The sequence below is a fragment of the Solanum verrucosum genome, unplaced genomic scaffold (genome assembly GCF_900185275.1).
Source record: "Solanum verrucosum unplaced genomic scaffold, falcon-dt-bn FXZP01001203.1, whole genome shotgun sequence".
In the NCBI taxonomy this organism is placed as follows: Eukaryota; Viridiplantae; Streptophyta; class Magnoliopsida; order Solanales; family Solanaceae; genus Solanum; species Solanum verrucosum.
In genome coordinates, this window is record NW_026020031.1 from 511,286 (window position 1) to 528,469 (window position 17,184).

The window sequence follows — 17,184 nt, forward strand, 5'->3', positions numbered from 1 at the left end:
TCATTATCCCAATTAGGGCTTTTTCCCACCATAAACTCTCAGATCAAAACTCTTCCCCTCGATAATTACCCATTAGATTACGTTCTACAAATCGAAAAACGGGTTCGGGGAGTTAAAACCTTACCTTTAGCCTTAAAAATGGTGGAAAACTGTCAAGAATCCTGGGGTTCGTCTCCTTACGCTCAAAGTCGAAAAGTGCAGAATAAAGATGTTTTGGGGTTTATTTCCGAGTTAAGTCGCATTGGACCCGCTACAGCAGCCCCACCCTGGAGGCAAAAATCCCGCCCCAGCGGCTTGCACGAACCAGTGAGCTATTTTAATAATTCCAAGTCCTCATTTTCGTAACACACCTTCAACCAACGACACTCAGAAACTACTCGTTCACGCTAAGATCAATTCTGAGAGTTCTACTCGCCCGAATTCAATTCCGTAAAGTCGTACGAAGTTCCTTAACGACTTATTTATCTACTCATGTGACCAAAATCATAATTAAATCACCCCAATTGCTAGCAGATTTCCCTAGACTTTGATGACTCCGATTTCGTCCAAATATGGACTAGGTTGAGAAATCTCAAGTTACTACGAAAAAGTTTTTTGGCTCAAATTTTTTTCCCGTTGGCTTCTCTATAATGACGGAAATAGGTCGTTACAAATATATTTTTCATGTGGCTTTTCATTATGCTGTCACTTGGCTTCACCACATTGCAAACTACTTTCATTTATGATATAACACAGGTGTCCATGCTAGCACGAGCCCAATATCTAATTATTTTTAATTTTTAATTAATGTGATATAGATAGAATTTAGAAAGGTTAATTAAAATTTAATATGATTTTTAGATTTTTTAAATTTTTAATTACTTTTTGTTTGTATGTGAAAAGGTTTATTAAGATGTTCATAATTAAAGTATTTTTAGTCATCGATCGTTGATTTTTTACTCAAAGTAATTATAAGATATAAACAAATATAACCGACATTAAAAATAATAAAGCTATAACTAAAGAATATGAATATAAAACTAAAAATCATAGCTAAAAAAGGATCCCATAATTTCAAAAATATTATACAATAATTAAAATTAACTTAGAACAAAATAAATAATTTTTAATTTTTTTTCCGAAACATGTTTACTAAAAGTCATAGCTAAAGCGGATCCCGAAAATATTATGCACTAATTAAATTAAAGTAAGACAAAAGAAATAATTTTTAAATATTTTTTTTCTAAACACGCTGAAGCATGCACGTTGACGAACTCTCTCCTATATAATAAAAAAGAATATTGATATATATATATTACTATTAGTCTATTATTATTATTATATTTTTATTTTAGTTTGATATTACATTAAATGTATGCAAAATTTATTTTATAACTTGTGAAAATGATAAGTTTATGAAACAAAAAAAAGTTAATTTAGATCTCTTCTATATGTGGGTTTTTATTTTAAAGATAATGAGTTTTTTTTAAAAAAGTCTAATAGAAAAATTGTCGGTCTACGAATGTGGTTTCGATCCTTCCGGTGATGCCAAAAGTCGTTTTGATATAAGATTTTATCTTGTTTCCATTTAATTATTATTCATGTATTTTCTAATTCTATTACTTTTAATTATTTACCTAAATTTTTTGTTATAATATTTATTAACTTAAAAATTGTCATGTGACTTTTCAATAGCTACCACTTAACCACATTGCAAACTATTTTCATTTATCGTATATATAGAATATTATTATAATTACTAGTATAAGCACCCGCACGATGCATAGATAATATTAACTCCATCACTTACATCTTCTTAAAAATCTACTAATTTCAGAATTTCTATTCTCTTATATTTATTCAACCACTTAAACATGGTAACATTTTTTTCTTTTCGTGTCTTTTTTTTATTCTTATGATTATTTTTTATATTTCATTGGTTTATGATAATTAATCTTCATCATTTGAAGTGATGAGTAATACATAGATAATGGTGATTGTATGCAAGTGATTTAGGTAGTAATTTGTATGTTATCGATGTCAAGTTTGAACAAGTATGTATAGTGATTATGAAAGGATAAATATAGATATATTTCGGTGGATGCTACTTCTATTTGGTAGATCTATTGAATAATCTACCAAGTCAGCGAAGAAACGATCTCATATATACACTCAATGGAGAATTATGTCTATTTTTGTAAGTATATCATTATGCAAATAAAAATTCGATAACTCTAATTAGAACTTGATTTTTGAAATTTTATGAGATCTTTAAGTCTCTAATACTATATAATTTTATATCTACATCTCAAGTTGTATAAATGTTGAGAAGATGTTATGACTTGAAATTAACGACATGATTCCATGTTTTGTTGAGTTAGCTAAGTTGAGTCAAAATCATTATTTTATGAGAATTTACACTTTTCACATTTATTTTTATTTAATAAATTAAATAAAAAACATTAATATCTTTATTGTAAGTTTTTTATGTTTTGTACTAGTTTCAAACAACTAATAAATGTTCGTAAATCAAATGATTTAATAAAATAATAAAACAAATATGGTCAAGCAAATGATATAATAATTTTAGTGGATTTTTTCTCTTAACACTTATGATACATATATTAAAGGACAAAACATAAAAATAACTCAAGGGAATGTATATAATGCAAAAACTGTTTGGAAAAAGTCCTAATAGCAATAGTGATTTATATTATTTATATATTTTCAATATGCCAAGAATTTGGTTATTGTAGATAAGAATTATAGAAAATTAGAACTTTTTTATTCGCTAAGTCGTTGCCAAAGGCATTATATAATTATTTTTTTTAGAAATTTTTAAATTTGTATTTTGACTTAATGTGAAAAAAAATATCCAATTAGTTAAATCCATTTTTAATTTCTTTTCTGGAATAGAGTAATTTTTATGACAATCAAATATATATACATGCATATTTAAAACTTTCCATTACCCTGACTTCAATTTCTAAAAAAATGTAAAAGTTTTCATTTAAAAATAAAATAAAATAGTATTTAAATTGAATGTGCAAAAAAAAGAGATTATATATCCAACTAGATAATTTTATTTTTTAGTTTTATCCTTAATCTAAATAAATTATTATTGACAATCACAATCTAAAAAAAACAGTTTTAAAACCTCTCAGTACCTTTTCATTTCTAAAGAAAATTGTTAAAAGGACAATCAAATTTCAAAACTGAAAAATAATTTTATGAGAACTAAAATTTAAACTTATGAATTTAGGATAAATAAATATATTTAGGAAGCGTTAAATTCTATGTTGAACAATATCACAATTATAAGTCATTCAACAAATTTAAGACTATTCACAACATTATATAACAACATTAATTCATGTTCAAAATTAAGATTTTAACATATATGATATAATTTTAGTTTGAAATTTAAAATATTTAACTACGGTAAATTTGTATTACCATAAATTTTAAATGGTAACTTTGGAACTATTTTTTTAACTAGGGTTATATAGTTGGTGGTAGGTATTAAATAATTAATTTTTCATTTGTAAGGTTTGTATGCTCTTCCCTTTAAAATTATTTTTGTATCAATTGCATTGATCAGCATGTATCCTGATGTGATTATAGTATATAGTTATTTAAATATATAATTGGAAGGGTATAGCGTGTTGGTTGGAAATTTATTAATGATAAAGGTTATAACTGAATTAATGATTACAAGTGATGTATTTGTATAAATTGAAAGTTGAGTTAAAATGTCAGTGAATAGCGATTTGGTTTTTGGATTTTTGGGGAGGGCAACAATTTTTTTTAGTATTATTTTATGGTGTATTAGTAGTGGAAGATATGAAGTATATAGAATGGTCATGTGGAAGCAAATTGAAAGAAACTATGGCTGCCAGGTGGGTTCGTAGGTATTTGACTAAATTAGTGTAATTGTTTAATTAATTAATAATTAGGTGATGATGAAGATATATATTTCTTCAATTTTCATCTAAGTTATATTTATAAAATTTTGACTATATTCCATATATATATGTACGGTTGTGGTTGTATTATAAATTAGGTTTCGATATATTGAGACAAGTAATTAAATATTAGGTGTATTGTATTATATGAATTCATTAAGGTTATGGTAAATGGAGGAAGTGAGACTTAATCTTAGGCTTGAAATTTAGAACTTGATTTAGATTCGTGCTCTATGATTTTTGGGTAATTTTTGAGACCTAGGCTGAAGTATAGTAATAATGGTGTGATTGGTGTCTATGGACTCATTAACTTATGAATTATGCATACTTGATAGATTGGAAACGTGCTGAGACATTGAGGAAAGGAAAAACATTGGAGAATTAGCTTGCTTGACTTCGGTTCTTCTGTAAAGGTAGGTTATGGTTTATTCTATGTGATAGATAGACTCTTAATAGTGATTGATAGTCATTGAGTGATATTGCGAATTTTTCTATGTGGTTATGTGGTTTGGATAATCTATATGTTGTTTGTGATTGGTCTGAAATCTTAAAACCATGAATATTATAATCTTGAACCTTCTCTATTGAAGTGATGCCTTGAATAAAGAAAGCTTGATAAAACATTGTTAATGAAGTGAAAAGTAGTGATAATAAATGATAAATTAACAATATTATTGGATCGGGTGTCACGTTCTGAAATGGTATTATTGGATCGGGTGTCACGTTCCGACACGATATTATTAGATCGAATGTCACGTTTAGACACGGTATCATTGGATCGGGACGTTCCGACACGGCAACATTAAAGAGGAAAACATATTGAATTAACTAAATGTACTCAATCTCAAAGAACCCATTTCCCAAATGAGCGTGGTGTGGAGGCATGGGTCCTTATGTGTGTGCTTGCTACTGTGATTGATTACATAATTGCTTTAGTTGTCACTTGTTCATATTGTTTGTTTCTTATCACCTGCTAAGTGATATAGTTGATTTTATATTATTACTTTATGCATATTAGTTACTATTTTGAGTCAGCCGATGGTATCTACTCAGTACATGTTGCCCTCTACTGAGCCCTACTTGTGTTTTTCTTTGTTTTACTTTTGTGGAGTGCAACGAGTGTACCAACGACTTCAACTTGCCCTCAACTCTAGCCAGTTTCCACCACCTCAGGTTCCAGGGTGAGCTATTCATTCTAGCTCGTGTTGGATTCTCTCAGCCATGGCATGGTGTCCTTAGTTTTTTGGACATAAACTATTTTATTTATTCATCCTGTTGTCTTTGATACTGTTAGACTTAGTAATTGGAGATTAGATGTCCTCGATGTGATGACTTTCAGGTTTTGAGAAACGATATTTAATAGACGCTAGTGGATTTGTATTTCTTATTATATAAATAAGATCTAAGCTTCCGCATTATGGTTAGTATTTCGTAATTTGAACAATTAATATAAGTTGGGTTGGATTTGTTGGTTCGCCCACCTAGGAGGTTCTCGTTTTGGTTAGTGACACGTTAAATTCTATGCTGAACAATATCACAATTATAAGCCATTTAATAAATTTAAGACTGTTCACAACGTTATATAATAACATTAATTCAAGTTCAAAATTACGATTTTAACATATATGACATAATTTTTAATTTAAAATTTAAAATATTTGATTTCATGATAACTATAGTTACACATAATATGCTTCACCAGATAAAGTTCAAATCAACGTGACACCCTTTTCATAAATATTCATATTTTCATGATATAGTTCAAATCAAATTTTAAAATATCTAATAGACAGTTTGAGTAAACCTAATATAGCGATTGTATTAATTAAGATTATTTTTATCTTTAAATCATTTTCTACTATAATTTACGCAAATTTAAAATAGTAAAGAATATTTTGAATCTTTTGATTTTGAATAAAAGATTAGTTAAATCTATCAATATATCATTTATTCACCTGATATTAAATATTTCATGTGGAGTGTTGAATTAGTAAATTGTTAAACAAAAAATAATAATTTAGTTCAAACTTTATAAAATAATAAAGGACAAACACGTAAAAATATTTAAAGTATTTGATGTTTAATCCATGTAAAATAATCATAAAATTAATATTATCCTTAGAAAGTTTTCAACATAATATATTATAAAACTAAAAGTATAGTTGATATAGCTATAAAATAATATTTAAATATCAAATATTTTAAAAACTTCATTCCAATAAAATTAATTTACTTATTATCTCACACACGTAACCCATCCTTCAATTTCTCTCCCCTTCATGTAATTTTTACCTGTCAATTAATTTATAGATTTTAAAAACCTTTTATACTTATGGTGAGTCGGAAACAGCGATTCTCTGGATTTTCTCACCGTCTCGTTCTTCTGTATAATTCATGCTTTTTTGCTTCGGTTTCTAGGGCTTACAGCAACAGCAATTCTCGGAGGAGTGTTGGAAACAGCGAATGTGTTGTATGGTGAGTTTGGTTTTTTATTTCAACGTATTCAACTGATTAAGTCAATAGTTGAGACCCAATTATTGGGTTAATCGTGTACAGAAACGAACAAGAACTCAAACTAGGGTTAAAGAAGAGCAATTACTCAGCACTGTGAATGAGGAAGAGAGAGAAGAATCGTTCGAGGATTCTGAAAACTCTGGTGCTATTGTGGAGGAACCAGTGGTGTCCGAAACAACGAATCGTCCTATGGTGAGTTTGGTTTTTTATGTAGGGTTTCTCTCTTGGTGGGTTTCGGAAATTTTCTGATCTTTGCTTCGGTTTCTAGGGCTTACAGCAACATCAATTCACGGAGGATGAACCAGTGGTGTCGCAAACAGCAATCGTTGTATGGTGAGTCGGAAACAGCGATTCTCTGCATTTTCTCACCGTCTCGTTCTTCTGTATAATTCACGCTTTTTTGCTTCGGTTTCTAGGGCTTACAGCAACAGCAATTCTCGGAGGAGTGTTGGAAACAGCGAATGTGTTGTATGGTGAGTTTGGTTTTTTATTTCAACGTATTCAACTGATTAAGTTAATAGTTGAGACGTAATTATTGAGTTAATCGTGTACCAAAACGAATGAGAACTCAAACTAGGGTTAACGAAGGGCAATTACACAACACTGTGAATGAGGAAGAGAGAGAAGAATCGTCCGAGTAAGGCTTTAGGAGGCACTTCTGCTAGAAATGCTCATCAGTGTTTAATTGGTATTATAAATTTTGTCTGCTGTTTTGTAGGTTTTGTTACAGTCGTTTTGATGTTTTAATTTGGATTTGAGAATCTACAGATATTTAGGCTTTGTTTCTAGATTATTGGTGAAAGCACAGTGGAGATTATGGTCTTCTAGTTTGCGTGTCATTCTGAAATTTTATTATGTTGAAAGGAGGAATGGAAGTTGTGGTCTTCTAGTTGGACTAATGTTCTGTAGTTTTTATTATTGCAGTTTGAGATTATATATAAATTTTAGGCTTGACTTCCTCAATTATTGTTGAAAGCACGGGTGGAAATTATGTTTTTCTCTTTGTATACTATCCTGTATTATGTATTGTTCTTTTAAATTCAATAAAATGGAAATTTTGCTATATCACCCCTAATTATTATAAGTCAGCTACATGTTGGGAAATGAAATGATTAGTACTTAATAAATGTAAAATAGGTCTAAAATGACAAATCATCTCTTCGCATTCCAAATTGGACAAGTAAAAGTTATCTATTTCTAGTATTGTATATAAGTAAAAGTGAAAGGAAGCAGTATGTGAAATCCAAAATAAATTAGCAATGAAAAAAAGAGAAAAATGGGTGATGGCTATTTAACTGGAGTTCTTACTTTTATCTTTCAATTTTAAAGAGAGAGCTTTCGTGAGTGAGGAAGATAGGGAGCATGCACTTGGTTAATTGGGAATCTCTCATTACCAGCAAAAAGGAAGGGGGGATGGACCGTAGGAACTTAGAAGAACATAATCAAAGCTTACTCATGAAGTGGTTGTGGAGGTACAATTCTGACCTTGATGCCTTGTGGAGTTTAGTCATTGGTGAAAAATAGAACCACACAGATCAGTGATGTACAAGTCCAATCAACAACCCTCATGGGACAGGGTCTGGAAAGCTAGCAGGCAACTATGCGATTCTTTTAAGATGAATACTAGTACAAGGGTGGGTAATGGGAGAAGGACTTCATTTTGGCATGATAAATGGGTAGGTCATGGTACACTAAAAGACATGTTTCCTGAGTTCTTTTTCTATAGCATCACTTCCTGACATCAAACTGGATAGTTCTTGGGGATTGAATGGATGGAATATCATCTTCAGGAGAGGTTTAAATGATTGGGATCTGGGGAGAATTAATGATTTTTAATTTAGCTTAGAAGCTACAAAAAGGAGGAAGAATACTCTTTATTGGAACAAAAACAAGAATGGGATTTGTACTGTTAAATCAGAGCATCTTAACCTCTCACAGGCAGGCCAATCCATTGTAAATTGGCCATGGAAGTGTATTTGGAAGGCTAAAGTTCCTATCTGGTTGCTAGAGAAGCTTGCCTAACTCAAGAAAACTCAAGAACAGAGGGCTTTCAATTGTGTTCAAGGTGTGTTTTATGTGGAAAAGCTTTAAAATCCAATGGCCATCTGTTTATATTGTCTTTCACTTGCAATTGTGGCTATGTTCCTAAACTTGGTAGGGGTGTAGATGGACTATGTCTGTTAATTCTGCTGATCTGCTAGAACCTGGAACAACAAGGGGAACATAGTGAGACAGAAACAGTGGTGGAGTGGTCCCTGCTTGCATATGGTGGTCTGAGAGGAACTCAGAATTTTTTTAGACATGCAATTCTATGCAAAAAGTTAAGATGAATTGTATCATTTTGTCTTATATTTGGTGTAAATTAAACCATGTAGAGAATACAGATTCTCTGTTAGATATGTTAGGTAGTCTGTAGATAGATCACTTTTGATCTATTCTGTTGCTGTAAATATGGTATAACACTTCCTTAGTGTTTTTAAATATACTGTTACCATTCTTGAATATAAAAGAGGTATGAAATTTTCTGTTGAAGAGAAAAAGAGAAGCGTGAACTTTTCAGGAAATAAAAGTAGCGTTTCTAAATATGTCTGAAATGTGATTTATTCAGGTCCGTTCAGACCCATTAAACAACAACAACATACCTAGTGTAATCCCACAAGTGGTGTCTGAGGAGGGTAGTGTGTAGGCGCGCACCTTACCCCTACCTTTTGAAGCTAGAGAGGTTTCTGATGGATCTTCAGCTCAATTAAAGAATATGACTTTATATAAAAGTTAGTATGAAAAAGAAATACAATAGTAAAACAGTGAGATCGAAAATAATGGAGAAAAGAACAATGGTAACAACATATAGTACGATAACCGAAGCAAAGCAAACATGCAACAATAAAATCGAAGAACAAGATAGGAGCGTAATATTAATAATAGTGATGAGGGAAACTAGACAATGCTCAACTACCTTCTAACCTTCTACTGTAATCCTCGGCCTCCATATTTTCCTATTTAGGATCATGTTCTCGGTAAGCTGTATGTGTTCCATGTCCTGTATACTCACCTCTGCTTGATACTTCTTCGGCATACCTCTACTTCTCCTTAGACCCCCATAGACAACCTCTCACACCTCCTCTATGGGGCATATGCGCAATCTTGTCTTCGCATGTCCGAATCATTTCAGTCTTGCCTCCCTCATTAAGAGATTTTAAAATGCAAAAAACAAATGCACTTAATGGACCGAGATCTGAAGCATTCAGATTCAGACCCCATTAAGTGCAACTAAATGACACGTAAGTGTGGGAGGTGACTGGAGGACTTCTGCCTGTCCATTGAAAACTGGTTGCGAACTTTCATCCTTTCCCTTTCTTTAGTCAATGGATTAAAGTAAGGGAAGAAAGACCGAACTCACACTTCTCCTTCCAAGCAAAAGGATTATCCCATTCCTTTCTTGCTTTGTACAAAGCAAAGTTCTCTATGTGTTTGTTCTTTAGATTAGGCAAATTTTAGAAGTTCATGCTTGCTTTTGGTGATGTTTTCCTCGTCTCCACTTCTTTGTAGCTCAACTTCTGTTTTCTCCTTTATTTTGACCTTCCATTGACTGTAATTGTAGGTCACTCTCCTTTGTCAAATTCCAGAGGGTTCTAACCATAATGCTTCAGCTGCTACAGTTGGCATAATCAAGGTTTATTTTCAACTCAGCACTTTGGTAGCTGAAATCTTATTTTTATGTATTTCTAATTCTTGGACCATATGCAGTTGTTGATTGGGCACTTTGATTTGGATCCAAACCGAGTCTTTGATATTGTACGTTCTTTATCCATAATGATATCGTACATTTCTACTCTGTTTAATCCATTTTTTGACTTCCATTCCTTTTAAACCTTTGAAAGGTCAGTGTTCAGTTCTATCTTTGGCCTGTGATTATACAGGTTTTGGAGTGTTTTGAACGTCAGCCTGGTAAATAGTATATTTTTGGACTTGATTCCCATATTTCCCAAGGTATAATTGTGGTTGCCTTATTGTTTTCTTGTTTTGTGGAGCTCTCCCAGTCTTGAAAGTGCATTTGTTTTCCATTTTCTCTCCATTATTTGCAGTCCCATGCCTCCCAGATTCTGGGGTTTAAGTTTCAATACTACCAATGCCTGGAAGTAAATGATCCTGTTCCAAGTGAACTTTATCAGCTGACGGCCTTGCTGGTGAAAAGAGACTTCATTTATGTTGATAGCATGTGAGTATATCTGTATACTTGGTTACCTCAACCCACCTTTTCCTCCTCCGCTTTACAATTTCTTTAAAGATTTGAGTGCCAAAAAGGATACTTAACTTTTGTAGTGAACATTAGGCTTTAAATAAGCTCTGAATAACTGTTGTGCATAAAAGAGTGCATGAACATCCACCTTTCTTGCTAGCAAGTATTATGTCTTTCTTCGTGCTTGAGTGGTTTTTTTTCTCTTTATGTTGCTCTTGCAGAAATGGGTTTTGTTATTTATTATCTATTTCACAAGCTGTAGATGGTAATTTAACTGTGTATTTTATCGGACACCTTCTTTATGTGTAAATATAATTTGGATGACATGCACAAATCGAGAAATTTACCTTGTCAAAAAGAATGTAGAAAAAGTTGTGTATTTTATCAAAAAATTAAGAGTTTGACTTGGTGATTTTGGTTATTATCTCTTGCACATTGACATAACTAAGAGTATAGGATACCGATGCCTTCTGATGATGCTGGCGACTAATGTGAATTATGATAGTAAAACAAAATAGATAATTAAAGGCACTGTTATTCGTTGGACCAAAGTATTTTTAAGGAGTTAAGATTATCTCGTGTAGTTTTTTCGTGGCTTCTTTTATGTACAACATACTGCTTGTAAAAGGATGATATGAATGTTATCATCTAAAAGATCATTTAATATAATAATAAAATAGGATGTTTCCCTGAGATTGGTGTCAAAGGGCACTAGGGAGGCAACAAAAGGCAGAGACTTGTAAGCTTGATAAAATGAATACAGGGAAACAATATGCTATTTATGTATGTGTCTTCTCCTTTTGGGATAATAAGTAGGATCTTTACATACTCTTGTTTATTGATATAAGAAGTTGCTTATTCTGAGCAAAAGCAAAAGCATCTACTGATTAATTTGAGTTGTGAAAGGCCCAAAGCCTAATTGGGCTTTCTAGTTGGCTCTTGGTAGGTAACCTGGACTATTGGATTTAATTCAACTTATTGCTACTGGCGACCTGGTTTTTGTTTCAGTTATGCACATTTACTTCCCAAGGAGGATGCTGCTTTTGACCATTACAATGCATTTTTAGCTAAAAGACTTGATGAGGTTCCAACATTTTCTAGTGTGAATACTTCTGTTCAATGTGGGTATTTTAGCTTGAAATTTTGCGTGCTTGTTTGGTTAGTGGGTTATTTTAGCTTTCCTCTTGGATTCATGTAGGCTAACAAAATAGGTAGAATAATTGTTGCTGCTACTGGGAAGGATCTCATGGATGAAGAGAAGCAAGGAGATGTGACGGTGGATCTGTATGCTGCATTTGACATGGAAACAGATGCAGTTGCTGAGCGCTCCTCGGAGCTAGAAAATAGTCAACCCCTGGGCTTGCTTATGGGATTTCTTGAAGTGGATGATTGGTAAGTTTGATTTCGAAGTTCCATGATTATGAGCTGATCTTTGCATTTGCCAGTGTGCGTGTTCTGGCCATCTGTTCACCTTTACTTTGCTCTGACTGATTTTATGTATGTAATTGTTTGACTATCTTTTCTCTTGGTTTTATATTTTTGACTATAGCTTTTGGGTCTCTCTTTATCTTTTAGAAAGTAAATATTGTTCTTTTGTCTAGTGAGATAGCAACTTACTTTTGTCCAATTCCATCCATAAAGTTGGATGGAATTGTATTGTATCTTTTTATTATTGGTGTAAAAAGATAGTTCCTTAGTTGTATATTCTTATTTATACAATAATCTTAATGAACATTGTCGTAATTAATTTTCAGGGGTGGGGAGTAGCTGTTCTTATTGGTATACCCCATAAGGAAGCTGTGTTCAAGACACACCCTATGAACTTTCTACATGAAAGGACTCTCAAAGGAACCTTCTTTGGAAACTACAAACCTCGTTCGGATATTCCTTCTGTTATTGAGAAATACATGAATAAGGAATTTGAATTGGAGAAATTCATCAGTCATACACTTCCCATATTCTGAAATCTACAAGGCTTTTGAATTAATGTTGAAGGGGGAAGGTCTTCGTTGCATCATCACCATGGAGGACTAAACTTACTGTCCTAGAAAAGGAGCTTCTAGCTAGTCACTATTGTTTGAGAAAAGACCAAGCATTGGGTGGAACACTATGAGAAGGATCCGAAAGCTGCAATGGCTGGACTATTGAACATGATGTTTGAGGTAATTTGGTAAGGTTCCTTCTTAAGTGTTCTTTGTCAATGACAAATTATGTTGGTGTTGTTCCACCATACTACTCCGGGATACTGAATTCTTTGAATGCTTATGCTGTAATCGCCAGGACGTGTTTGAAAGTTCTATGCGTGATATAACCATTGCTATGATGAGGAATTATCCACAGCTTATGCGCAAATTTATGTCTGACAAAGCAAAAATTCCCTATCTTCTTGAACTCATTGTTCATATGAACCTAGAGCTCTATTCTCTTAAAAGACAAGATTAAGTGCATTTGTGAAACCTCTTACTATCATGAACTATATATGGGATTGCTAATATGAAGTAATTATTTTTTTTGAACTGGTAACTCAAAGCTGTTTTCTTTTGCTTTTCCAGATTTTTAAATTTGCTGTCTTTCTGATGAACGAGGCATTTTTTAAGCATGGAGAGAGGGAAGCTCTGAGATCTTGTATAAAAGCTTTGAACTTCTGGGCTACTGAGATTTGTTGGGAGTTACAGGACTACACCCTCAACAAATTGAAGGGGATTGAAGATGAGCTCATTGTCAATGTATCATTGTTCCAGAAATAGGCATTAGTGCAGTATGGAGAAGTGTAGTATTTAAGATGGAGAATTTCATTAAATGCTCCCACAGATGTCTGCCAAGTCTTCCTTCAGGTGCATTTGTGGAACTTATTACGATTATGAACTGTATAGGGGATTGCCAATATGAAATAAATTTTTTTGAACTGGTAACTAAAATCTGTTTTCTTTTGCTTTTCCAGGATTTTAAATCTTCTGTCCTTCTGGTGAAAAAGGCATTTTTTCAGAATGGTGAGAAGGAAGCTCGTAGAATCTTGTGTAAAAGCATTGAACTTCTGTGCTACTGAGAGTCGTGGGGAGTTACAGGACTTCGTCCTTAACAAATCAAAGGGGATTGAAGATGAGCTCATTATCAAACTTAAATCTGCTATAATAGAAGTTGCTGTATGTGCCCTTAACAAATTGAAGGTGACTGTGTTCTATTGATGCAGCTTGGTCAAATGTGCAATTGTTGTCGTTGCAGGATGGTGATGGTGATGATGAATACTCACTGCTTGTTGACTTGAACAGGTTGTATGAACTTCAATTGTCAAGGCAAATTTCCATTGAAAGTTTGCATAAAGATCTTGCAGAGACTCTCAAAAACTTCAGAAGTATTGATGACGAGGTGGGTATATTGTAGTTTGAATAATTCTTTTTCGTAGTCTTGCCACCACAACTGCTTTAATTTACTTGTTTAGGTTATTGCATTTCTTCTTCTTAACATGCGTCTGCATGTTTACTGATGCCTACACTCTTATCATAAACTATGGCACAGTCCTTATTTGAAATACTTAAGTCCTTCCTGACTAATAAATCTCTGGAAGGTCTTCGTGCAAGTCAACTTGCATGTAGGGTATCCATTTTTCCAAACATCTATGTTCCATCTATCTCCTGTCAGTGCCTTCTATTTTCTCTTTTGGTTAATTGAGTTTGTTGTTTTTCTTGGTCTAGGTTTGTGTTGTTTTTTCAGAACAATGGTGGCTGTTTCAGGAAAGCAACCCTTTCATCCACAGAGCTAGAAGCTTTGGGGTACTCTCCAGATGAATCCATTCTTCAAAAGTTCTGGAAACTTTGTTAACGCCAACTACATATTCCAGGTGGTTTTTGCTCTCCCATTCATTGTTTTCTTTCAATTCGTGGCAGTTCTAGCTCACATCTTACTGTTGTATGGAGGAATATTGTATGGCTCTTAACAGTATTATATTTAAACCAGTTTCAAAAAAAGCCTGCATCTAGAACAATTAATTTTTAGTATCATGCTTCGTATCATAGCACTTTTATTTATTAAAGAAATTTGAATTAGAATTGAGATGCCATGTAGTCCTGATCTATACTTTCTTGTTAGATTGCCATTAAAGCCCTATGGCTAAGTTTAACTGTTTCAACAGAAAAGGGCCAAAACTACCCCTCACCTATGCAAATTGGTAATCATTGCTGTTGGGAAGTTGGTTGCTGCTGACGCAGTTCCTAAGGTTAGGTGTATAGTGTATTCTGTTTTCAACTAAGAGAATATAGGAACTTCAACTAAGAAAAAATTAGGAGCATTTTAAATATACTTCTTTTTGTGTATTTGTTAATGAGGCCTGGGGTCTTCCGTTTCCAAAGATTGTGGATCTGGCATTCGTATTTTCACATTGGTCTCAACCATGCTCCAGTACCAATCTTGCAACAGTATTTGAGTATTGGTGCAAAGAGATCGGTCTTTCACTTGCTAATCATTTCATGAATCTGGTTTTTTTAAGATCTAAAAATGTATCAATATGGTGGAATGGTCAAATCAGCTAGCTTGCCTGCTCCATTTGATGTCTCTTTTCAACCAGTGACTTCCCAACTATATGGGAAGGGCATTCCTGTAGCATTTCTGTAGCATTTTGATCGCTTTGGGAGCCACATGCATAGCTACAATCAAAGGCCTTCTGTGATTATTCCTTCCTCTTTGAAAAGTCACTTCAGTTATACCTTATCAGTCCCCAAAAAAAAGTCACTACAAATAATCCTGTTCTTTGAAGGTGACTCACTTCCTATTCAAGGAATGAAACCATCAGAAGCTATAATAGTCAGATTAGTTTTGTTTTGTTGTGCTTGCTTGCTTCAATTCCTCTCTAACCGATTCTAATTAGATTTTACTTTCTCGCTGTTGAATCCTTTTTGTGTATATCTATTGAGGTGGTTTACACATGCTGATGATAGGACGTTCATTCCTTTATTTGCAGATGTTTTTGAAAGCCTTGGAGCAACTTTGAATGTTGCTAAACCAACAAAAGGTTCAAGTGTGGCTATTTTTTGACTGGGGGCTGTAGGCCTTGCTGTGAGTATTCTTCACATGGCAAATAACTTTCTTGTTCTGTTATGTTTTTATCCATATATATGTTAATCTTACTAATGATCTGATCTCATTTGGTCAGGCTGCAGATGGAGTAAGAATTGTTGGTGCTTCAAGGATAATTGGTGTAGATTTAAATGCTAGCAGATTTGAGCAAGGTAATTAACTTGTGCCTTACACATTCTTTGATCCATTATTTTATACTCCCTCCGTCCCATTTTATATGAGGTACTTTGACTTGGCACGGAGTTTAAGAAAGAAAGGAAGACTTTTAAAACTTGTGGTCCAAAATGAATGATAGAAATTTGTGAGACTGTAAATCATTTCATTAAGGGTAAAATAGACATTTTATAGTTAAATTGTTACTCTTTATATTATAGAAATGTGTTATTCTTTTTGAGACTGACTAAAAAGGAAAGTGAGTCACATAAATTGGGATAGAGGGAGTAATTCCTTCCTTGTAACGTGTCTCATAGCAAAGCAACTAATTCATCCGTTTTACTTTTATTCTACAGCTAAGAAATTTGGTGTGACACAGTTTGTGAACCCAAAGGATTATAGTAAACCAGTTCAAGAGGTACTCATATTTACTTCTCCTAATAGATCATTTCGCGAAAGAAAAAAAAGACAGTTGTGAGTTATAGTTTACATCTTTTCTTGAATTTTGATTATTTGATCAGGTAATTGCTGAGATGACTGATGGTGGAGTCGATAGGAGTGTGGAATGTACTGGCCATATTGATGCTATGATTCCAGCATTTGAATGTGTCCATGATGTATGTTTTCTATCATCAAATTTCCTTAATTGTATGTTCTTTTTAATACATTTATCTTAACGAACATTGTCGTAATTAATTATCAGGGGTGGGGAGTGGCTGTACTTGTTGGTGCCATAAGGAAGCTTTGTTCAAGACATACCCTATGAACTTTCTGAATGAAAGGACTCTCAAAGAAACCTTCTTTGGAAACTACAAACCTAGTTCAGATATTCCTTCTGTTGTTGAGAAATACATGAATAAGGAACTTGAATTGGATAAATTCATCACTCATACACACCCATTTTCTTAAATCAACAAGGCTTTTGAATTAATGTTGAAGGGAGAAGGCCTTCGTTGCATCATCACCATGGAGGGCTAAACTTACTGTCCTTGAAAAGGATCTTCTAGCTAGTCGCTACTGTCTTCGTGCAAGTCAACTTGCATGTAGGGTAAGCATTATTCCAAAAATTATATGTTCACTTATCTCCTGTTAGTGCCTACTATGTTCTCTTTTGGTTAATTGAGTTTGTTGTTTTTCTTGGTCTAGGTTGTGTTGTTTTTTCAGAGCAGTGGTGGCTGTTCAGGAAAGCAACCCTTGCATCATCCACGGAGCTAGAAGCTTTGGGGTACTCGCCTGATGAATCCATTCATCAAAAGTTCTAGA

At 33.2% G+C, this 17,184-nt stretch overlaps 2 long non-coding RNA genes and 1 pseudogene across 2 annotated transcripts in view; all 3 read left to right on the forward strand.

Annotated features, from left to right (window-relative positions):
- LOC125821370 (uncharacterized) overlaps positions 1–14,441 on the forward strand; it is a 15,945-nt gene extending 1,504 nt beyond the window's left edge. Inside the window, exons 5-6 of the long non-coding RNA XR_007442589.1 lie at positions 13,968–14,064; positions 14,391–14,441. This is a non-coding gene — a long non-coding RNA (uncharacterized LOC125821370). The remainder of the gene's footprint in view (positions 1–13,967; positions 14,065–14,390) is intronic.
- Positions 10,059–10,653, forward strand: LOC125821372 (uncharacterized). Its single transcript, XR_007442590.1, has 4 exons — positions 10,059–10,131; positions 10,206–10,253; positions 10,379–10,448; positions 10,544–10,653. It is a non-coding gene; the product is annotated as an uncharacterized LOC125821372 (long non-coding RNA).
- Positions 14,442–15,189: 748 nt separating the features above from the next.
- LOC125821369 (alcohol dehydrogenase 3-like) lies at positions 15,190–16,899 on the forward strand (annotated as a pseudogene).
- The last annotated feature ends 285 nt before the right edge of the window (positions 16,900–17,184 follow it).